This window comes from Salmo salar, chromosome ssa14 (genome assembly GCF_905237065.1).
Source record: "Salmo salar chromosome ssa14, Ssal_v3.1, whole genome shotgun sequence".
NCBI classification, from domain to species: Eukaryota; Metazoa; Chordata; class Actinopteri; order Salmoniformes; family Salmonidae; genus Salmo; species Salmo salar.
In genome coordinates, this window is record NC_059455.1 from 8,929,800 (window position 1) to 8,954,612 (window position 24,813).

General features: G+C 43.0%; 1 protein-coding gene across 1 annotated transcript in view; it reads left to right on the forward strand.

Moving 5' to 3' along the window:
* Positions 1-1,239: 1,239 nt before the first annotated feature.
* The window catches only part of LOC106568722 (cAMP-specific 3',5'-cyclic phosphodiesterase 4B), a 173,382-nt gene continuing 149,808 nt past the window's right edge, over positions 1,240-24,813 (forward strand). The window contains exon 1 of the mRNA XM_014139302.2: positions 1,240-1,826. The gene's annotated coding sequence lies outside the window, so the exon portion shown is untranslated. The remainder of the gene's footprint in view (positions 1,827-24,813) is intronic.

A 24,813-nucleotide genomic window follows, 5' to 3' on the forward strand; every position in this document is an offset into this window, starting at 1 on the left:
TGGGTTTTTGTGACATTATATGCTAGCTTGAAAAATGGGTGTCTGATTATTTCTGGCTGGGTACTCTGCTGACAATCTAATGTTTTGCTTTCGCTGTAAAGCCTTTTTGAAATCGGACAGCGTGGTTAGATAAAGGAGAGTCTTGTCTTTAAAATGCTGTGAAATAGTCATATGTTTGAAAAATTGAAGTTTTTGTATTTTTGAGGAATTTGTCATTCGCGCCACGCCTATCATTGGATATTGGAGCAGGTGTTCCGCTAGTGGAACGTCTAGATGTAAGAGGTTATTAAGAAGGAAAGAAATTCCTGAAATTAACTTTTAACAAAGCACACCTGTTAATTGAAATGCATTCCAGGTGACTACCTCATGAAGCTGGTTAAGTGAATGCCAAGAGTGTGCAAAGCAGTCAAGGCATACGGTGGCTACTTTGAAGAATCTCAAATATAAAATATATTTTGATTTAACACTTTCTTGGTTACTACATGATTCCATATGTGTTATTTCATAGTTTTGATGTCTTCACTATTATTCTACAATGTAGAAAATAGTGAAAATAAAGAAAACCCTTGAATGAGTAAGTGTGACCAAACTTTTGACTTGTACTATATGTGCACCTGTGGGTGTGTGATTGACAGCAGCACTAACACTATCTACCAGCTCTCACAGTCTCATGTCAGAATTAGACGTTCATCCATGTTTCTAAAACATCACATTTTTAAGTTGTTCCAAGCGTAAAATGTCAAAGTCTTTAAGGCTATGCTTTTAAGGTTAGGGTTACCTTTAGGTGTTAACCCCAAATTTATAAGGTTAGGCATTAACTATGAATGCTTAAGGTAAAGGTTAAGATTTGGGATAAGCTTAAAACAAAAGTCTTAGAAAGTTGTTTATCACTGGATTTGAACATGCAACCTTTGGAACCAGAGGCAGATGCTCGGGGAGCAGGATGAAGGTAGGATGAACAAAAAGAAGGGACACTGTGATGGCCATCCTTGGCACCAGGGACAACCGTTGCCTGGCAACAGCCTAGAAATCAAAGCTGTTTGGACCAGCCTGTCTAGCCTTGAACATAACTCCTCAAAGGTGTAACAGATGGTTATAGCCAGTGCTCACTGCTCACAGTTTGCCGCCCAACAGTTACCATGCAGGTGCATGACTTTAGAGAAGTAGGGTGAAGTTTCCCCTAGACTCTGATCTTTTCCCCCACTAATAGTTAATGTTAGGACCAGGGGCAGAGGAAGCTGATCCTAGATCTGTACCTGGGGGAAACTCCCCTCAGGCGAGATATGCAGGGAAAGTTACTGTTAGGATACTGTGGGTGGCCCTGCAGTGTCAGAGGGCTAATGGAGTATTATGCAGTATAATGACTGCAGGAGATGTTGAATTGCCTGGCTGGATGGACTGCTGATGTGGATTGACTGAGATAGGCCTATTAGAATCATGAATGCTGATGATGTCAGGTTGATGTCATTTATTATGTAGGCTATTTGCCAGCATCAAAACTGGTACAAACAGAGAAAGAGAGGGACTGAAGTCCATGAAGAATAAAATGAGCGCGTCGGGAGAGGGATAGGGGGAGTCATTCTGTAGTCTGCATCAAAGCTAAAAGAGAGGGAGAGAGAAAGAGGCGGACGCTGGAGAGTCAAGGGGCATATAAAGAGCACGCGGAAAGCAAGTCAGACTAAACTCGAAGAAGAGAGCGACAGAGCACACAGGAGGATAGATAGTACGCTGAAGTCAGAATCCGGACCGCCTGTTCATTCTTCATAAATACGTTTGTCATTCTATAATCCCCCCCCCCCCTTGTGGAAAAGTGGACTAATCTCTGGGTAAGGCGTCTTTTACGTTCAATGCTTTTTATGTAGGGAGAGATGGCTCAGTCAGCTAGCCTTTTGCCTCGAGAGAGGCTGAGGTTGATTTTAACACATCTTAGCCTTGACGAATCAACCTTATCTTAACTCACTCATGTTGTCCCATTCAAGTTCAGAAGCGTAGTTGTGCTCCACTCACGTGAGTACGAAAGTGGCTGCCCCATGGAAACAGCCCGCTGGGCATACACTGGTTAAATCAACATTGTTTCCACATAATTTCGTTGAACTAACATGGAATAGACTTTGAATTGTTTTCTGTGCCCGGTGGGAAGTGTGTTTATCGTGCAGCCAATCGACTATTGCCAAGGTGTGGTTAAATTGCTGTAGCCTACTGAGGCTAACATTTTGCAATGGACACTGAAATAACAATATCTCAATATCCCTGCAATTCGGGGCGGTCCTGCATGTGGGCGTTTCTGCATGTACAGGAAGCCCCCCCCCCCCCCCCAAAATCGCATTGGTTCCTGCATGAACGCAGGAATGCTTGTATGACACTTGATATTTTGTATTTCCCCTGATTGTCTATGCGATTTAAAATTTGGATCAAAGGGAAATAAAACGTATGAGTTTTTCAGGGGCAAAGGACACCGTCTACCGGTGTCGCCCCCACCTGCTGTGTACCGGAATCCTCCTAGCTAGCTAGTTGGTAACAACTTAGCACACAGTTCTTTGCTCCCGCCTGCAGAACAACTGTCCTCTTTAACAAAACTGCGGAAACAGTGCCTGACAGGCGGGTGCGAAGGACACTGTGTACCAGTGTGCTAGCTAGATACCTAACCGGCTTCCCACCTGCTGTGTACCGAAGTTCGCAAACTAGGACTATCTAGCTAGCACCCAGTGTATTAAACGCCTGCTGAACAACTGCCCTCGTTAACAGAACTGCGGGAAAACAGTGCCTGACAGGCGGGTGAAGGACAACGGTAGACATAGTCCTATCTAGCTAGCTACCATTGTCACCCCTGCCTCTTCTTCTGTGGGGTTTATTGGTGGTTAGCATCCAACGTTGTGGTTCATTACCGCCACCAACTGTACTGGAGCTCCCCGCCTTCCGCCTGTGTACTGGAGTCCTCGCTTAAAAATGGACCAGTAGAAGAGGGGCTCCTGCAGATGCAGGAACGCCCTGAATTGCGGGCTGCAATTGCACCCTACACAACTCGCGTAACAAAATTTCATCTTGTGCAGGTTGACGTTTATTGGGATGAGTTGTCCTGGAGGCAGAGCTGAGCGATTCCCACTAGATGGGCCAGCTGCAAAGTCAATTGGCTATATAGGCTATTTTAAATTCATGAAAATAAAAATGATTTTAAGGTTAGGGTTAAGCATAAGGTTTTCAGTGTGGTTAAGGTTAGGTTTAAAATCAGATTTTATGACTGTCTGTGCCAGCTAGTGACTTCCCTGCAGAGCTGCTTCCGGTAGCCTACATGAGTCATTCCAATAATTGGCAACCTGCTAATCTTGTGTTGGCTTTGTTTGTTATTTTGCGCAACTCCTTCACCTAAAGTAGTGTAAATCAGTGCAATATACAGAGTAGGCTACCATTAGGGAGAAGAATGAGAGAAGCCAAGTTCATTCAAAGGTACGTGTGCATGGTGAGTGAAAGCGGTGGAGAAAGGCATTGTCTTATATCAGATCACGTCACTCCTAGGTGATGCTTGTCCCTCAACCGATCTGTCTTGTAGGATGTCTTTGTTTTACACCTTGACCTAACCAGTTCCGCACGGGTGTATGTTGATTTTTGTCTAACCCCACCAGACACGTTCATGACATGCAGGTTAAAATGACAAATCCAACTGTGAACCAATAATTAATTTGGGGATGGGTTGAAACACTAGCTTGCTGTTGCTGGCTAATGGTATTTTACCTGAAAAGCATACAGCATGTTATTTTTTTGCTGGAAATTTGTAGACGTTGGACTCCTTTTGAGTCATACAAAATCATGCGTTCTCTACTCTGACAATTAATCCACAGATAAAAGGGGTAACCTTAAAAAAAACAAAAAAACATGGTGCATTACCGCCACCTGGATTGGAGTGTGGAACTCCAGTCAATCACCCACATGAGTTTGTATGTTGAAATATGTTCTACCCCCTTGTGGCTTTGAGTCAGTGACTCTTATCACGGAGAGAAATTGGAGTAGATGGGGAGAGGCGGGACTTGCAGCACGTCAAACGTCTAAAATAGAACCAAGTTTTATTTTAGCGCCAGGCTACGCAGACGCCCGTTGACGTGCACAAGCAGTTTGGATGAAATTATTGAATAATGATTGTATGCGTACATTTATTTCGCAATGCTCGCACACGCAACTACGCCGGTTTACTCAGCATGTTATGTCAGATGCCGTCACTCCTACGTGTAACGCTCGTCCCTCAACGGATCTGACAAAATTCTCTGGTCTGATTAAACCAAGACTGAACTCTTTGGTCTGAATGCCAAGTGTAACTTCTGGAGGAAATCTGGCACCATCCCTACAGTGAAGCATGGTGGTGGCAGCATCATGCTGTGGGGATGTTTTTTCAGCGGCAGGGACTGGGAGACTAGTCAGGATCGAGGGAAAAATAAACGGCGCAAAGTACAGAGTGATCCTTGATGGAAACCTGCTACAGAACGCTTAGAACCTCAGACTGGGGCGAAGGTTCACCTTCCAACAGGACAATGACCACAAATACATAGCCAAGGCAACGCGGGAGTGGCTGTGCAGCGACGCTCCCCATCCAGACAGAGCTTGAGAAGATTGAAACTCCCCAAATACAGGTGTGCCACACTTGTAGCATCATACTCAAGACTGTAATCACTGCCAAAGGTGCTTCAACAAAGTACTGAGTAAAGGGTCTGAATACTTGTGTGATTTGTTTTTTTTGCAAACATTTCTTAACTGTTTTTGCTTTGTCATTATGGGGTATTGTGTGTAGATTGAGGATTATTATTTAAAAATCAATTTTATAATAAGGCTGTAACAAAGTCAAGGGTTCTGAATACTTTCCGAATGCACTGTACAATGCCTTCAGAAAGTATTCATACCGCTGGATATATTCCACATTTTGTTGTTACAGACTGAATTCAAAAGTTATTTATTTTCTACAAACAATACCCCATGACACAGTCAAAACCGGTTTTTAGAAATGTTTGCACATTTATTGAAAATATCATTTACATAGTGTATACATACATACATACATACATACATACATACATACATACATACATACATACATACATACATACATACATACATACATACAGTATGTGGACACCCCCTTCAAATGAGTGAATTCGGCTATTTCAGCCACACCCGTTGCTGACAGGTGTATAAAATCGAGCACACAGCCATGCAATCTCCATAAGAAACATTGGCAATAGAATGGCCTTACAAAAGAGCTCAGTGACTTTCAACATGCCACCTTTCCAACAAGTTAGTTTGTCAAAATCCTGCCCTGCTAGAACTGCCCGATCAACTGTAAGTGCTGTTATTGTGTTTGGCCACACCAGTTCACAGAATGGGACCGACGAATGCTGATGCGCATAAAAAAAAATGTCGGTCCTCAGTTGCAACACTCACTACTGAGTTCCAAACTGCCTCTGAATGCAATGTTAACACAATAACTGTTCGTCGGGAGCTTTATGAAGTGGGTTTCAATGGCCAAGCAGCCGCACAGGAGCCTAAGATCACCATGCGCAATGCCAAGCGTCTGTTGGTGTGGAGTCATTGGACTCTGGAGCAGTGGAAACGTGTTCTCTGGAGTGAATCACGCTTCATCATCTGGGTTTGGTGGATGCCAGGAGAACGCTAGCTGCCCAAATGCATTGTGCAAACTGTAAAGTTTGGAGGAGAAATAATGGTCTGGGGCTGTTTTTCATGGTTCTGGCTAGGCCACTTAGTTCCAGTGAAGGGAAATCTTAACGGCTCAGCATACAATGACATTCTAGACAATGCTGTGCTTCCACTTTGGCAAGTTTGGGGAAGGCCCTTTCCTGTTTCAACATGACAATTCCCCCATGTACAAAGCGTCCATGCAGAAATGGTTTGTCGAGGTTGGTGTGGAAGAACTTGACTAGCTTGCGCAGAGCCCTACCTCAACCCTATCACCCTATTGAACGCCTTTGGGATGAATTGGAATGCCGACTGCGAGCCAGGCCTAATCACGCAATATTAGTGCTCGACCTCATTAATGCTCTTGTGACTGAATGGAAGCAAGTCCCCGCAGAAATGTTCCAATAGCTAGTGGTAAGCCTTCCCAGAAGAGTGGAAGCTGTTAAAGTAGAAAAGGGGGGGCCAACTCCATATTAATGCCCATGATTTTGGAATGAGATGTTTGGCGAGCACGTGTCCACATACATTTGGTCATGTAGTGTAAGTATTCACACGCCTGAATCAATACAGAATCACCGTAGGCAGCGATTAGTCTTTCTGGGTACGTTTAAGAGGTTTGCACACCTGTATTGTACTATACTTCAATCGTTTAATACTGTTTCAACTAATAGTTTAAACTAATCGTTTAATACTGATTAGACAGACATTTTTAAGTCTTGTTTTAGGTTCTTGTCCTGCTGAAAGGTTAATATGTCTCCCAGTGTCTGTTGGAAAGCAGACAATCAGGTTTTCCTCTAAGATTTTGCCTGTGCTTAGCTCTCTTCCATTTAAATTTTATCCAGAAAAATGACCTAGTTCTTGCCGATGACAAGCATACCTATAACATGATGCAGCCATCACCATGCTTGAAAATATGAAGAGTGGTCCTCAGTGACGTGTTGAATTTTCCCCAAACATAACGCTTTGTATTCAGGACATAAAGGTAGATTTATTTGCCACATTTCTTGCAGTTTTTTATTTTAGTGCCTTTTACTTTAGTGCCTAGATGCATGTTTTGAAATATTTGAATTCTGTACAGGCTTCCCTCTTTTCACTCTGTCATTTGGGTTAGTATTGTGGTGTAACTACAATGTTGTTGATCCATTCTCAGTTTCTTCCGATCACAGCCATTAAACTCCAACTGTTTTGAAGTCACACATGCTGAAATCCGGTTAACCTCCTCTCCGGGAACTGAGTCAGGAAGAACACCTTCTAAATGACTATCGCCCTGCAGTACTCAATCTGTAGCCATGAAATGTTTTGTAAGCCATGACCAGCCTTTCATCAACGTCATCATCCCAGACACCATGGACCCACTCCAATTTGCATACCGCCCCAATTGAGCCACAGATGATGCATTCTCTAATGCACTCCACACTGCCCTTTCCCACCTGGACAAAATAAACAACTACGTTAAAATGCTGTTAATTGACAACAGCTCAGCATTCAACCTCATAGTGCCCACTAAGCTCATCACTAAGCTAAGGACCCAGGGATTAAACACCTCCCTCTGCAATTGGATACTGGACTTTCTGCCGAGCCGCCCCCAGGTAGGTAACAACGCATCCACCACGCTGCCGGCAACACGGGGGGGCCACCTCAGGGGTGCGTGTGTAGCCCCCTCCTATACTCCCTGTTCACCCACGACTGATGACACGACAGTGGTAGTCCTGATCACCGACGACGATGAGACAGCTTACAGGGAGGAGGTCAGAGACAACAACCTCACCCTCAACGTCAGCAAGACAAAGGAGCTGATCGTGGACTACAGGAAATGGAAGGACGCCCCCATTCACCTCGATGGAAAAATGCCACCTAGATACCTCCTCTCTGGATGCAAGACAACCAATCTAACCAACAAGTCCAGAACACCAGCGAAGATGGTTGGAATTTGCTGGGATGGACGAGTTGGACCTTTTTTAAAAAAAATTTAAAGGCCACACATAGACAAATCCTTTTGCGTCTCACGTTAGTGAAGGATCTGATAGCACTTTATTTGGATAAAACCATCACAGACGTTGAGGACGGACAAGAAAGGTAGGCTAGCTCACCCTTGCTGTTTAATGAGTAATATGTTTGCCTTGGTGTAAATATTTCATTCTGGTCATCTAAAAACTGTTTGGTCTTATTTGTTTATACCTTGGCTTGCTGTAGTTGCCTTTGCTTGCTAAACAAGGCCAATTCTGTAAACAATGCATGATAATGGGAACCGCTTTGCAAAATTCCTGCATAATTTCCGACCATCCCTCCGTGACAATGCAAAAGAACATAGCTTCGCAAATGGGCTAGCTAACTATACACATCGACCTGTAAGGTGTTTGTCTGGCATGTACTAGCTGCAAGACGTATTGTCAAAAGATTATGCTAACTAAACCCATGTACCAGTGGTATCATGATACCTGTTCAGATGTGTAGTAGACCTGCACCTACTAGCTAGGCTTTATCACAGATAAAAACAAGGGTTAGTTTGGCTTTATGTTTCTGTAGTTATTTGCTTTTTGTTTCAGGTCATCCCCGACCTCTTTGCACTTGGCTACTAAGTACATCGTCTGAAGACTGTCTATTCCGTTCCTGACCTGTATGCGCCGGCACCTGTAGCTTTGATAAAACCACCAAAGGCACCCTATTCATTGTGCATGTGTCAGCAGCCACAGCATTCAGCAGTGAATCCTTTGCCTCCAGAACAGCCTGAATCTACAAGGTGTTGGAAACGTTGTACAGGGATGTTGGTCCATGCTAATGCGACTGCATCATGCAGTTGCTTCAGATTGGACGGCGGTATAGTAATTCTGCGACCAGCCCGTTCCATCTCATCCAAAAGATGCTCAATTGGGTTGAGGTCTGGGGACTGCGCAAGCCAATCAAGTAAACTGAACTCGCTGTAATGTTTCAAGCAATGTTTTTCCACTCAATTGTCCAGTGTTGGTGATTGTGTGCCCACTGGAGCCGCTTGTTTTTAGCTGATAGGAGTGGTACCCGGTGTGGTCGTCTGCTGCAATAGCCCATCCATGTCAAGTATCGATGAGTTGTGCGTTCCAAGATGCCATTCTGCAAACCACTGTTATACTGCCTGTTAGCTTGCACGATTCTTGCCATTCTCCTTCGACCACCCACAGGACTGCCGCTGACTGGATGTTTTTTGTTTGTTGCGCCGTTCTCAAACTCTAGATACTGTCGTGCGTGAAAAGCACAGGAGGAAGGCCATTACTGAGTTCCGGTGTGCCTGGTACCGACGATCATACCCACTCTGTCGGTTGGGTTGGTTGTTTTGCCCATTCTAATGTTAAATTGAACAGTAACTAAATGTCTTGATGCCGGTCTGCCTGCTTTATATAACAAGGCGACGTGACTCACTGTCTGTAGGAGCAAATATTTTTGGGTGAACCGTGTACCTAATAAACCGTCCAGTATGTGTATAACAAGGTCTTTATGATTAGCCCTTGTAGAGTAAACTGAGTGTACTGTATCACCCCTATAGGTCACTGTGCAAATTATGGAAGATGTACGTCAATGGGCTTTACAACCAGGGATTGGAACCCAACATTTTATATTCGATTTTCAGATCGCTTCGTTCTAAACCGAACCATTATTTTTTTTCCGTTCCACTGTTCCGACCGGCAAAAGCAGCTTGCTATGGAACGGGCAAGCTATAGCTAGTTGTTTACATGCATTGGACAGACCAGTGTAGGGCGCGAGGTGGGGAGAGCGTGTAGGAGGAGGCTTGGCTTGAAGTGCTGGGAATCTTGTGACCTGCATAATCTGAATTATACATCTGGAGGAGTGGCTTCTATGAAGGAACTTTAATTTTCTTTGAACTTCCGAGAGTTGGGTTAACGTTTTACTAGCGCTAGCTAGCTAACAAACTTGTGTGTGCAGAGCTGCACCAGAATTAAAATAAAAACATATTTTACCTGCACTTAATAAATCCAAATATGAAATGTAATAACTATACTATCCTTAATTAGTATTGAAAAAGTTAATCCATTGTTCTAAAAAAAGAAAAAAAAATCTCTCTCTAATTTCTGAATCACGCTTGTAACGTTAGGTTACTGTAGTCTATGCTTAGGTGGGGAAGTGGCAGGGAGCCTACACACTGTGACTGCCCTGAATTTGTCTGAACCGTCTCAGTGCTTGTCCTTCCTATAGGGCGCTTCCCCTTTAATTCCCAATTAAATAGTGCTTCTCCTTCAAATAGGGCGCTTCCCCTTTAACCTGTTATGGCTAGGGGGCAGTATTTTCACGGCTGGATAAAAAACGTACGCGATTTAATCTGGTTACTACTCCTGCCCAGTAACTAGAATATGCATATAATTATTGGCTTTGGATAGAAAACAAGTTTCTAAAACTGTTTGAATGGTGTCTGTGAGTATAACAGAACTCAAATGGCAGGTCAAAACCTGAGAGATTCCTTTACAAGAAGTGGCCTGTCTGACCATTTATTGTCTTTCTTTGACATCTCATTCCATTACAAAGGATCTCTGCGTGACACTTCCCACGGCTCCAATAGGCTCTCAGAGCCCGGGAAAAACCTGAATGTCGTCATTCCAGCCCCAGGCTGAAACACATTATCGCCTTTCTCAAGTGGCCGATCAAGGGACTGTGGGCTTAGGCGCGTGCACTTTGTTTTTTCCTCTGTTTGCCGAAAAGGAGATTCCCGGTCAGAATATTATCGCTTTTTTACGAGAAATTGCATAAAAATTGATTTTAAACAGCGGTTGACATGCTTCGAAGTACGGTAATGGAATATTTAGAATTTTTTTGTCACGAAATGAGCCATGCGCACGACCCTGATTTACCATTTCGGATAGTTTCTGGAACGCACGAACATAACGCCGCTATTCGGATATAACGATGGATTATTTTGGACCAAACCAACATTTGTTATTGAAGTAGCAGTCCTGGGAGTGCATTCTGACGAAGACAACAAAAGGTAATCAAACTTTTGTAATAGTAAATCTGATTTTGGTGAAGGCTAAACTTGCCGGTTGTCTAAATAGCTAGCCCGTGATGGCTGGGCTATGTACTTAGAATATTGCAAAATGTGCTTTCACCAAAAAGCTATTTTAAAATCGGACATATCGAGTGCATAGAGGAGTTCTGTATCTATAATTCTTAAAATAATTGTTATGCTTTTTGTGAACGTTTATCGTGAGTAATTTAGTAAATTGTTAGTAAATTCCCCGGAGGTTTGCAGGGGGTATGCTAGTTCTGAACGTCACATGCTAATGTAAAAAGCTGTTTTTTGATATAAATATGAACTGGATTGAACAAAACATGCATGTATTGTATAACATAATGTCCTAGGTGTGTCATCTGATGAAGATCATCAAAGGTTAGTGCTTAATTTAGCTGTCTTCTGGGTTTTTGTGACATATGCTAGCTTGAAAAATGGGTGTCTGATTATTTCTGGCTGGGTACTCTGCTGACATAATCTAAGGTTTTGATTTCGCTGTAAAGCCTTTTTGAAATCGGACAGTGTGGTTAGATAAAGGAGAGTCTTGTCTTTAAAATGCTGTGAAATAGTCATATGTTTGAAAAATGGAAGTTTTTGTATTTTTGAGGAATTTGTCATTCGCGCCACGCCTATCATTGGATATTGGAGCAGGTGTTCCACTAGCGGAACGTCTAGATGTAAGAGGTTAATTCTCAATTAAATAGCCAGCATCAGCTGCGCAAAAGTGGGGTTGTGATGGAGACGTGAATGAGGATGTGTTCAACCCTCAGTTACAAAGCTTCTCTCTTCCATTTGTTTTGTTGCATTTAAAAGTGCTTTTGTAGCCTAATACCAAGTTTACCCAGGATCGGATCCACTCATTGCTTCCGTTGGACTACACATCTCCGTTGTTCTTCGTGGCCTTTCTCCGCTGGAGATCTGTTGGCGGATTGGATTGTCTGACTGACCGACTGACTTCAACCTTTTTGTATACGGCATTTCATTTGTTTTGGTGTGACGTATACTGTGAGGATTTATGTAGTTAGTTGTAGTTGAAGACTTAAGATTTGATACGCTGTATGGTTGTAATAAAATAATTTATTTTGATTGTATGATTGATACTAGGTTTACGCCAGACTTGTATGAACGGACAAACATTGTGTGACTAAGGTCACTTGAGTTCCCTGAACTCCTTTACCGAGCTGGACTCTTTTAGGCACGAGTTACAGGACTTTTCTGGAGGAACCAGAACTCGTTATATTATTATGTGTGTGTGATCATTTATGTTGGTAATACAACTCGCGCAAAAGAATACCGTTGTTTTGAAGTTATTTCCAATGTTTTAAGGGTTTATGAAAAGTATGTCCATCCTGACTTTTACATGAGACCTTTGTATTGGTGTAGACTTGACGGACCAGATGGGACTCATTCGCTCCCAAACCAAAAGGAGAAACCAATATTTTCTCTGGTAGGCACAACCTACCTGCACCCCTATAAACAATAACCTGAAGTCAAAACTGTTACGTAAAAAATGGCACCCCAGATGGGACCTCAACATTGAGAAATAACCGAAAGCAAATATTATGTGTGGAATTAAAACAATGGAGTCACCCCAAGAAAATGTGCTCATCCATATCATACCTGTCAATGGGAATACACAGGGTCATTCTGACCATTGAGCCGACAATACAAATCATAATGTGAATAGAGATAATGGAGTTGATTTGGGCCAGAGCCCTGGGAATCTGAATGCTCGGTCTGGACCACAGGAGGTCTAACCAGTTACTCACTTATAGACATGGATCTGTGTGGAAGTCCTGAGCTAGCCCTCCCTCTGACACCCAATCTTCCTCCATTGTCTGGTTTATCTCCAGAGGTTGTAGTCTTACAACTTCAAGGTGACATCCTTGATATTCGTCGGACTCAACAACATCTCCAAACTCTAATCCACCATAAATTCAAATGTCTGAGTGAGGGGCAACAACAGAGTGCAATGGAATTCAGAAACTCACTGAGCACTCTAACCCACACGCTGACAGAGCTCAGTGAGAATGGAAGACGGGATGTTACTGGTGCCATGGACAGGCAGTTTGACTACCAACGAAACCAACTCACTGCCACACTCCAGTGGCGCCTGCAGCATCACCACACTGAGGTCCTCAAGGACGTTAATTCTGTTTTTTCTCCTCTGGTTAACACTAGACGACTTGCAGATAGAGCTCTCTAAATGTGGTAAAATGTTGGATGACGTGTCTGTTGACATGGCCTCCATTAGGCACAACTCCTTGCACAGAGCTTCTCTGGTGTCCACTTCTGTTCAGACCACTGAGGGCCAAGCTGGCACCTCAGAACAGCTAAGACAAGGCCATGCTGCAGCCACCCCTTGCAGGATGCAATCAACAATGGATCCTGGTGTTCATTTTCATGGTCTGATAACTCACTCACCCTCTACTTCCTCAATCCCTCCTAGCTCTTTTGTTCATGGTGATTTAGTAGACGTCATGTGGGGGCGATGCCCATTAAATTGCAATTTCCCACCTTTGGGGGGGAAAAGGATGACAGTCCTGATCCGCTAATGTATCTGGAAAGATGTCGTGACTTTCTTGCCCTCAATCCCCTGGCTGACGAAGAACTCCTTGCCACATTGGGGAATGTGTTGCATCGGACAGCTCGAGACTGGTGGGATGTGGCACGTCTCACCACTACCTCCCTCCTGGGCTGACTTTGAGGCCAAGTTTTCCTCAGAATTTCTGTCTGAGGACTACACAGATGAGCTGGCAGTCAGGAATCGAGTGCAAAGAGAGCGAGTATCCGTGACTTTGCATACGGTTACCACTCCCTGTGCAGAAGGTGGAAAACTGGCATTGAGGAGGAAGAGGTCATTAAGTTGATCTTGAAGAACATCAACCCTATACTAGCCAGTCAACTCCGAGAAGGAGTCACCACTGTCAATGGACTGGTTCGACTGGGACAGCAGTTCGAGAAGGACAGAGAATGCCAACAACAATATGAACAGAGAAAGAAACAGACACCCAAGCCAGACCATCAACAACAGCCAGAGTCTCCAGCCAAGACTCTCCCATGTTCTGTTGGAGATGTAGCCAAAAGGGACATTCTTCAGCCACATGTCCAAGTCACTATCAAGTAAACCCTTCCAGAAACCACAAATCACAACAGGCCAACACACCTAACTCCCTTTGCCGGAACGACCATCCTACTCTGGGTGCTTTGACCAGAGCTGAAACCCCAAGAGTCACTGCGTACGCCCCCCTGTCGACATCCCCTTCCTTTCAGTTAATACTGCACCAACTGGTGTTACCCCTGTCCATAGGCCCATGGACAGGAAGAGCCATCCTGGACACCGGGTCATCCTACACACTGCTCAATGAGAAACTGTGGAAGGATGTTAAAGGTCCACAATACAATTTGAAGCCGTGGACAGAAGGTCCACTCTATCTGGCTGATGGTGAGGCTAAACAACCACTTGGATGGAGTGAGGTAGAGTTCCGCCTGTGTAACCTCTCCTATATGATTCCTTCAGTTATTCTACATACCAAGAACCTTGCTTTTCCTGTCGTGTTGGGAATTGATTTCATGTACTTCAGTGGTGTCCAGATTGATATCGCACACAATTGCTACTGGTTTCCATACAATCCGAGCAAGAAGCATTTCTTCCATTCAGAAGTTACATGATTGGGGTCCAAATGTGGCAGTCTTCTCTGCCGTTGCTCCGGTAGCACTAACCCTTGATAATCCTTCTGATGATCTCCTTTTAAAGGCTGTGAGAAGAGCTCAGCTGGAACAGCCAGAGGAGTTAAGGCTGTTGGAACAGCTGCAGAATAACTCTGATGTATGTATTTCAAACCTGGGACGCACCGGGCTCCTGAAGCACAAAATATTCCTTACACAGGAAATGCCGATCAAGCAGAAGCCATATCGTTTGTCTCCAGTGACGCTAATCATCCAAAAGGGACTCATTAATGATATGTTGACACAAGATATAATTGAACGTTCGTCCTCTCCCTGGGCTGCTCCTGTTGTCCTCATCCTAAAAAAGACCAGTGGTCTTAGATTTTGTGTGGACTATAGGAAGACCAACCATGTTTCCCAGACTGATGCCTATCCTCTTCCCACCATCCAAGAGATCCTGGAGTCATTGTCTGGCACTGTTGTGTTCACTACCCTTGACCTCAAGTGGCTATTGGACAGGTTGAGATGGACCAGGAAAGCAAGGACAAGACTGCTTTTGTTTGTGCTGAGGGCTTGTTTTCTTTTAAGGTGATGCCTTTTGGATTAAAGAATGCACCTGCCACTTTCCAAAGACTCATGGAGATTGCATTAGGTGAGCTCAAAGGGAAGATCTGTTTCGTCTACCTGAAAGATATAATTATCTACTCCCAGACCAGAGAACAACACTTTCAAGATCTTCAAGCCGTGTTGGACAAGCTAAGAGAAGCTGGTCTGTCATTGAACATGAAGAAGAGCAACTTCTGCCAAACCTCCCTTGTGTCTTTTGACGGCATTCATGTGGATCCTGAAAAGACCAAGGCGGTACAAGACTTCCCTGTCCCAACCACACTCAAGGCCCTTCAACGGTTCCTTGGGATGGCTGGATGGTACCATCGGTTTGTGTCAAACTTCTCCCAGGTGGCAGAAGCACTCAATAAATTGGAGCGAAATTCCGATGGACGGCAGAGTGCCAGTCCTCGTTTGAAACCCTGAAACGACACCTTGTCACACCTCCCATTTTGGGTCATCCCAACCTTGACTGCCCTTTTGTTGTTTACACTGATGCAAGTGATGTTGGACTTGGTGCTGTCCTAGTCCAACAGACTGGACTTGGCAGTGAAGAAGTGCTAGCGTTCGCCAGTCGGACATTGTATGGAGCAGAACGGAACTACTCCACAACCGAGCAAGAGTGCCTTGCAGTTGTCTGGGCTTTGGAAAAGTGGAGGTACTACCTGGAGGGAAGACACTTCACTGTGGTCATTGACCATTCCTCCCTTGTGTGGGTGTTCAAGACCAACATACCAAGTACCAGACTCATCAGATGGGCTCTACGGTTGCAAGAGTTCACCTTTGCAGTAGAATACAGGAAAGGAAAATGCAACACTGTTCCAGATGCCTTATCCAGAGCTGCTGCTGGTGGAAATGGTGGCCCTCATCGTACATGTGCTACTGTCCTGTCTATCAGTCGAGACTCACCCAAAACGTACTTTCCCATCTCTGATCAGGCCATATGGAAAGCCCAACAGGATGATCCAGAAGTACAGGCTTTGTACCAGACTACCCTGGAAGATGGAGAAAAGATGGTCAATCCTACCACAAAGCTGACCATCATTGAAGACAAAGTCTACCGAGTTATACAACTACCTCACAGAACACTCTACCAAATGTACATACCTGAAACTCTACGCCTTCAACTGCTGCAACATTTCCATGAAGACCCGTTAGCTGGTCATTTGGGCAGGTTCAAAACCTACAAGCGGTTGCAAGCATTACTGTACTGGCCACATCTGAGCATGGATGTGAAGTCACACATCAGAAACTGTCAGGTTTATCAAATGTACAAACCAGAAGGTAGAAAGCCTGCTGGCAAGTTGCAGAAAACTGTGGTTACCTGAGCTTGGAAAATGTTAGGAGTGGATTTGATGGGTCCATTTCCTAGAAGCTCCAATCAGAATGTGTGCATGCTTGTTTTTGTTGAATACTATTCCAAGTGGGTGGAGCTCTTTGCCCTGCGTCTGGCCACAGCAAAGACCATCTCTAACATCCTCACGAAAGAGATCCTGACTCACTGGGGAGTGCTTGATTACATCCTGTCTGATCGAGGTTCCCAACTCGTCTCTGATCTCTTTGAGGAGACCTGCCAAAGATGGAACCTGAGACAGAAGTTGACCACAGCCTATCACCCACAGACCAACCTCACTGAGAGTTAATTGAACCTTGAAGACAATGGTTGCTTCCTTTGTAGGGACCCAGCACAAACACTGGGACAAGCACCTTCACGAGTTTCGATTTGCCCTGAATTCTGCTGTGCAAGAGTCCACTGGAGTCACCCCTGCAGAGCTGAACCTGAGTCGTCCCCTCTGAGGACCCTTGGATATGGTGCTACAGCCCCAATAGGCTACTACAGACTCTGCATGCTATGACCAGGTAGTACATCTCCACGACTTGAGAGCTCTTGTCTCAAAGAACATGATCCAGGCTCGACTCAAGCAGAAGAGAAATTATGACAAGAAGAGACAAGACATGCAGTTCCAGGTTAGTGATCGGGTGTGGCTTGGCTCTCATCCTTACTCAAAAGCTGAACAATTCTTCTCGGCCAAGCTCGCTCCTAAATGGCAAGGACCGTATAGGATTGTGGAGCAGATGGGCCCTCTGAACTACCGAGTGGTGAAAGAGGACACAGGTGAAGATATGCGCGTTGTCCATGTCTCACGCCTTAAGGCCTGTTACCACTCGGCTGAGGAATTGGAGGAGATTGAGCGCCGCAAGGTCCTGGATATGTTTGAAGAGGAAAGTGATGAAGACTTTTCTAGGTTTCCCAGACCCAGTAGTCTCACACCTTAAGGCCTGTTACCCCTCAGCTGAGGAGTGAGAGCACCACAAAGTCATGAATATTTTTGTAGAGGAAAATGATGAGAATACTTTTCTCGGAAACCCAGACCAAGATGTGCCTTCCAGGGCAATGGTCGGCTTTTTCCAGGGGAGGGGGTGTGTGACGGCCCTGAATTTGTCTGAACCGTCTCAGTGCTTCTCCTTCCAATAGGGCGCTTGCCCTTTAATTCCCAATTAAATAGCCAGCATCAGCTGTGCAAAAGTGGGGTTGTTCAGACCACTGAGGGCTGTTCAACCCTCACTTACAAAGCTTCTCTCTTCCGTTTGTTTTGTTGCAAGTGTGCTTTTGTAGCCTAATACCAAGTTTACCCAGGATCGGATCCACTCATTGCTTCCGTTGGACTACACATCTCCGTTGTCCTTGGCTTTTCTCCGCTGGAGATCTGTTGGCGGATTGGGTTGTCTGACTGACCACAACCTTTTTGTATACGGTATTTCATTTGTTTTGGTGTGACGTATACCGTGATGATTTATGTAGTTGTAGTTGAGGACTTATTAAGATTTGATATGTTGTGTGGTAAAATAATTGTTATTTTGATTATGATTGATACTGGGTTTACACTACACTTTTATGAACGGACAAACATTGCGTGACTAAGGTCACCTGAGTTCCCTGAACTCCTTTGCCTGGCTGGACTCTCTTAGGCCCAAGGTACAGGACTTTTCTGGAGGAACCCGAACTCATTATTTGTTTTATTATGTGTGTGTGTGATCATTTATTTTGGTATTACAACCCACGCAAAAGAATACCGTTGTTTTGAAGTTATTTACAATGTTTTAAGGGTTTATGAAAAGTGTATGACCATCCTGACTTTTACATGAGTCCTTTTGTATTGGTGTAGACTTGACGGACCAGATGGGACTCATTCCCTCCCAAACCAAAAGGAGAAACCAACATTTTCTCTGGTAGGCACAACCTACCTGGCACCCCTATAAACAATAACCTCAAGTCAAAACGGTTACAACACGCGCACACACTGGCAAAATGTCCAGGTGGCAGGCAGACACTGGAATAAGTTTGAGTGATAGTGAGGGCTTTGCATAGGCGCTTGGTTGCATTTTTTTTTTTTTTCGGACTGGTAAACAATTGCCGGAACGTAAAAGAACATTAACCGGTTCCCATGCTTTTAAAATAATGGTTTGGTTCTGGAACAGTACAGATCACTTTTGTTCTGATTCTGTTCCCTGAACCAATTCCAACCCCTGCTTACAACTAACAAAGTACTGGACCTCCAACTTGTTAAGGTGAGCTATAATCATATTTTATTATCTATATTGTAAAGCTGTAGATATACAGCTTTGCAGAAGTTTCCTAACCATTTCTTCTCTTTAGCAATAAAGTTGGCAACAGCATCTGCATGGAGAAGGAATGACTGGTCAGAAGTCTGTTTCCTGGAGGGGGAGAAATTGAAAATAGGCGCCATTGTCACCGACGGACACCCTTCAATCCAGAAATACTTGCGAGAGCAATGCCCAACCGTCACTCATTACTGTGACACTAGACCTATAGCAAAAGGTCTGTACGTGAATGGAATTGTAATTTGAATGAGAACATCATCATCATCAAGTAACAATAGCTTGCTAACAGGTGACATTAGGTAGGTAGTGGAAAAAGTACCCAGTTGTCATACTTGAGCAACTTTCTATTAAGGTATCTATAATTTTAGTGAAAGTCACTCAGTAAAATACTACTTGAGTAAAAGTATTTGGTTCTAAATATACTCAAGTTTAAATCATTTCAAATTCCTTTAGATAAATCAAACCAGATGCCACCATTTTTCTTGTTTTTTAATATGTACGAATAGCCAAGGGCTACACATTAACACTTGGACATCATTTACAAACTATGCATTTGTGTTTAGTGAGTCTGCCAGATCGGAGGCAGTAGGGATGAGCATGTGTTCTCTTGATAAGTGCGTGAATTGGACCATTTTCCTGTCCTGCTAATAAGCACTCAACATGTAATGAGTACTTTTGGGTGTCAGGGAAAATGTATGGAGTAAAAAGTTGATTATTTTCTTTAGGAATGTAGTAAAGCCAAAGTTGGTAATATAAATAGTAATGTACAGATACTGCAAAAAAACAACTTAAGTAATACTTTTAAAGTATTTTACACCACTGGCTACTGAAACCTAAGGTTACCTGATGTTTTCCTCAGCTGTTGGCATGTTTTCGCAGTGGCCACAACAAGATCACCTGTGGGTAAAAATAAATGTTATTAGCAAGTAGCAGATCACTGCAGGTAATGAGCTAAACGCCATTCATTCTAAACAGTGGCTTGGAAATACACTGGCATGGATAAAGTAAGCAAATGGCTAGCTAGCTAAAAAGCTAATATCAAACCACTCATAATTGCCAAATTTGCGTTTAGACTGATAGCCGCAAGACAATGGCAACATTGCTATCACAATAAATAATAAGTGTCATAAACTCAGAACCAGTGAATAAACAAATCAATTAGGCTCCAGTTTATAATGTTTATAGACGAAGGCCAGTTAGATGCATTTAGTTAGCTATAACAACGTTAGTTAGACTACATAATGTTACATACCATTCAGACACGGGGTGGTCGAACTTCATTTTCCAAACTCACATCTTCTTCGTCGCTAGAAGCTAATGGCTCGAACATGTGTGACGACCTCGAAACCCTTCACATCGTCACGTTTTTGTATTTTTTTTTAATAGTTCTGAAAACTATTAACTGTCCCATGTCTCTTTTTTTTTTTTAATAACTGGTGTATTTATCAGAGCCCGAGTTATGAGCTTTTAAAGTTATGGCTGAAAAAACAACAAACATTCAAAATGTATAGTTTTTGAATTCAATTGAGGCATGAGAGAGAAACAACAATACTCAGCAGGATTGCCACTATATGTATTATTTTTAAAACCGCAACTACTGGTATTGTTTAAATCATTACTAGAACTTATTCTTATACTTTAAAATAATTGATACATACTGAACTGTATATTTGAATTGGAGCTAAAGTAGTGTACATTTCAGTGTGATTATGAACCGTCATCATCCTTCAAAATCAAAACATTTTAAAGAAATATCTGTTGACTATATACACAACACTGGATGGCATGAAAGATGGCAAAAATGATGATAATTGAAATTCTGCTTGCAGGAACGGATACTGGAGTTGCCGACATCTCTGCTGAGAGATTTAGATTAAATGAGTTTGTCATACAGGCAAAGTATAAAAACAATTCAATACTCACAACACTACAAGACAATCACACATAACATAAATATAACTGTAGAGAAGCAAGTAAAATGGTACGGTACTAGTGTGCAAAACCAGAGTGACTGGGTAGTGGCGTGTGACAAACAAAAAGATCTGTAACAAACACAAACTACTACAGTAGGTAATAATTCTTACCTTAGCTGAGTGCTCCATGGTGACGACCACGTTGAATCCAGCGCAGGCCACTAGATTCATGAGCCTGCCCATACCCTCACCCTGAGGGGGAAAAAAATATGTTTCAGTGCTTTATCAGTCATTATTTGGCTCCACAATAAAGTAAATTGTCATGGAGACAAGTGTTTTACACACACACACAGGGGCACTCTTCTGCTGTGTGTCTTATCTCTCTCTCGGTATCAATGAATTAACATTCACTTGTTAGCTATCTAACTTGTTTTGTGGGATACAGGGATGGAAAAATAGCATGGCTAGTGAAATAGTCAGTGAAACATTTAGGCTATAGCAGCAACTTCAATAGCACTGTGACTCCAACAACACTGGCTATAGCCTACCTGCAACACAAAGAAGATGCAGGTAGTGAAGGCCTGATGGTTTATAAAGTCTAGCTAATGCATTGTGTTCTTAACCAGCTAGCTAGCATAACTTGCCTTGCTTGCTTCTTGTTGAAGATGCTCCCATCCATGATCAGAGCATAGTTGCAGCTTTTCTCAAAGTAATGACAACTAACTAGCTAAATCAAACTACAAGCAACATTCGCTATTTATCTGAGAAGTCAGCTTCAACGATGACTGAGGACTAACTATACTAACCAAAAATATAAATGCAATGTAAAGTGTTCGTCTCATGTTTCATGAGCTGAAATAAAAGATCCCAGAAATGTTCAATAAGCACAAAAATCTCACTTCTGAGTTTGTCCACAAATTTGTTTACATCCCTGTTAGTGAGCACTTCTCCATATCAAGAAGCTGATTAAACTGCATGCTCATTACACATTACCTCATTACCTTGTGCTGGGGACAATAAAAGGTCACTCAAAAGTGCAGTTTTGTCAACACAATGTCACAGATGTCTCAAGTTTTGAGGGAGTGTGCAATTGGCATGCTGACTGCAGGAATGTCCACCAGAGCTGTTGCCAGAGAATTTAATGTTAATTTCTCTACCAGAAGCCGCCTCAATTTTTGGGAGAATTTGGCAATACGTCCAATTGGCTCACAACCGCAGACTACGTGTAATCACGCCAACCCAGAACCTCCACATCCGGCTTCTTCACCTGCGGGATTGTCTGACACCAGCCATCCGGACAGCTAATGAAACAGGAGTATTTCTGTCTGTAATAAAGCCATTTTGTGGAGGAAAAACTCATTCTGATTGGCTGCGCCTGGCTCCCCAGTGGGTGAGCCTATGCCCACCCATGTGTCACACCCTGATGTTTCACCTGTCCTTGTGCTTGTCTCCACCCCCCCTCCAGGTGTCGCCCATCTTCCCCATTATCCCCTGTGTGTTTATACCTGTGTTTTCGGTCTGTTGCCAGTTCGTCTTGTTTGTTCATGCCTACTAGCGTTTTGTCTCAGCTCCTGGTTTTTCCCTAGTCTGTCCTGACCCTGTACACGCCCATCTGACCACTGCCTGTCTCTGAGCCTGCCTGCCGTCCAGTACCTTGCCCCCTGCTCTGGATTATCGACCCCTGCCTGCCTTGACATGTCGTTTGCCTGCCCCTGTGGTTACAATAAACATAGTTACTTCACACAGTCTTCAATTGACTGATATCCTTTATATGAAGGGTAACTCATTGAAATTGTTGAATGTTGCGTTTTATATTTTTTGTTCAGTACAGAAAACGGGAAGGCAGAATGCGTATGCATGCACACCTTCTCACCTGTCACTCATTCACACCCCCTCAAAGATTCAAAGCAGTGGATTGGTGTAAATGTATTGGTAGAAAATCTACACCTATCCAATGCTTTTACATTTTTGAGGGGATTGAATGCTAGTGGCCAGGGCTAGCAAGAAATGGGATGCGGCTCAAAATGACATAGTTAACCACTGACCTCTCGCTTCCAAGAAGTTTAGGATATCGATTGCTATGCTTTCTAAAATCAAAAAAATTCTGAACTGCTGAAATTACTGCAATATACACTGAGTGTACATAACATATCTCCACTTTTCATGTGCTCATCGCTTTTTATATATATATTTTTTCTCTCCATTCCCTTTATTGATGAATTACTGTTAATCTGTTAATTCACAATTACCACTGACATAGTATTACCTTCAATTTTTGTTTTGTTATGACAAATTCAAAGTTTAAATCATTTTGAATGTCTTGCATAGTATCAATTCTATACTCTTAAACCTGTTGGGGTGTAGGGGGCAGTATTTTCACGGCCGGATGAAAAACGTACCCAATTTAAACAGGTTACTACTCTGGCCCAGAAACTAGAATATGCATATTATTAGTAGATTTGGATAGAAAACACTCTGAAGTTTCTAAAACTGTTTGAATGGTATCTGTGAGTATAACAGAACTCATATGGCAGGCAAAAACCTGAGAAAAATCCAAGCAGGAAGTGGAAAGTCTGAGAATTGTAGTTCTTCTTTTGATTCTCTATCGAAACTACAGTGTCTGTGGGGTGAAGTTGCCTGTCAACAGCCTTCAGAAAGTGGTTTGAGCATTCTCCTGTCACTGGGCAGGTAATAGGAGATCAGATACTGAGTGGACTGCCTGGAGACAAAGGGATTGGATATGCTCAGTCCCGCAAGCGCGCTGTTCCATCTTTTTCTTCTTGAATGAATATGCTATTGTCCGGTTGGAATATTATCGCAATTTCACGTTAAAATACCATAAAGATTGATACCATAAAGATTTTAAACAGCGCTTGACATGCTTCTAAGTACGGTAATAGAACATTTTGACTTTTCGTCTCGCTCGCGCGGTATGCCTTTGGATAGTGACCTGAACGCATGAACAAAACGGAGGTATTTGGACATAAATATAAATTATTTCGAACAAAAACAACATTTCTTGTGGAAGTAGCAGTCCTGGGAGTGCATTCTGACGAAGATCAGCAAAGGTAAGACAATATTTCTAATACTTATTCTGAGTTTAGGTTGCCCCGAACTTGGCGGGTGTCTGTATAGCTCGCTGTGATGGCTGAGCTATGTACTAAGAATATAGAAAAATGTGCTTTCTCCGTAAAGCTATTTTAAAATCTGTCACAGCGGTTGCATCCAGGAGTAGTCTATCTATAATTCTTTAAATATTTGTTATATATTTTGTCAACGTTTATGATGAGTATTTTTATAAATTGCTGTGCACGTTCACCGGACGTTTTGGTGGGAATACATTTTCTGAACATCATGCGCCAATGTAAAATGCTGTATCGAACAAAACATACATGTATTGTGTAACATAATGTCCTAGGAGTGTCATCTGATGAAGATCGTCAAAGGTTAGTGCTTCATTTAGCTGTGTTTTGGGTTTTATTGACACATGTCCTTGCTTGGAAAATGGCTGTGATTATTTTTGTCTATGTAATCTCCTAACATAATCTAATGTTTTGCTTTCGCTGTAAAGCCTTTTTGAAATCGGACAATGTGGTTACATCAAGGAGAAGTGTAGCTTTAAAATGGTGTGAGAAAGTTGAATTATGACATTTTGTTGTTTTTGAATTTGCCGCCCTGATATTTCACTGGCTGTGTCCCGCAGGTGGGACGCTAGCGTCCCACGTAGCCCATAGAAGTTAAGTTCTGTAGTCACAGTAGTTGTGGAATATTGGCTAAATGCAAGGCTTGTGAGAAGATATGGACAAAGATGGCCACAACTAAAGCTGGATCATGGATGAGGAATGAATGTACAAAATATTAGGAACACATGCTCTTTCCATGACAGACTGACCAGGTGAATCCATATGTTAACCAGGTGAATCCAATGTTAGTTCCACTTAAATCAGTGTAGATGAAGGGAGGTGAATGGGCAATACAAAAGATGTAAGTGCCTTTGAACGGGGTATGGTAGTAGATGCCAGGCGCACTGGTTTGAGTGTGTCAAAAACTGCAACGCTTTCGAGTTTTTCATGCTCCATAGTTTCCTGTGTATATCAAGAATAGTCCACCACCCAAATGACATCCAGACAACTTGACACAACTGTGGGAAGCATTAGAGTCAACATGGGTTAGCAACCCTGTGGAATGCTTTCTACACCTTGTAGAGTCCATGTCCTGACGAATTGAGGCTGTTCTAAGGGAAAAAGGGGGTGCAACTCGATAAAAGGATGTTTTGTACACTGTATTTTGATCACTTTTCATGTCATTTTTGGCCAGCTAATAGGCCTATCC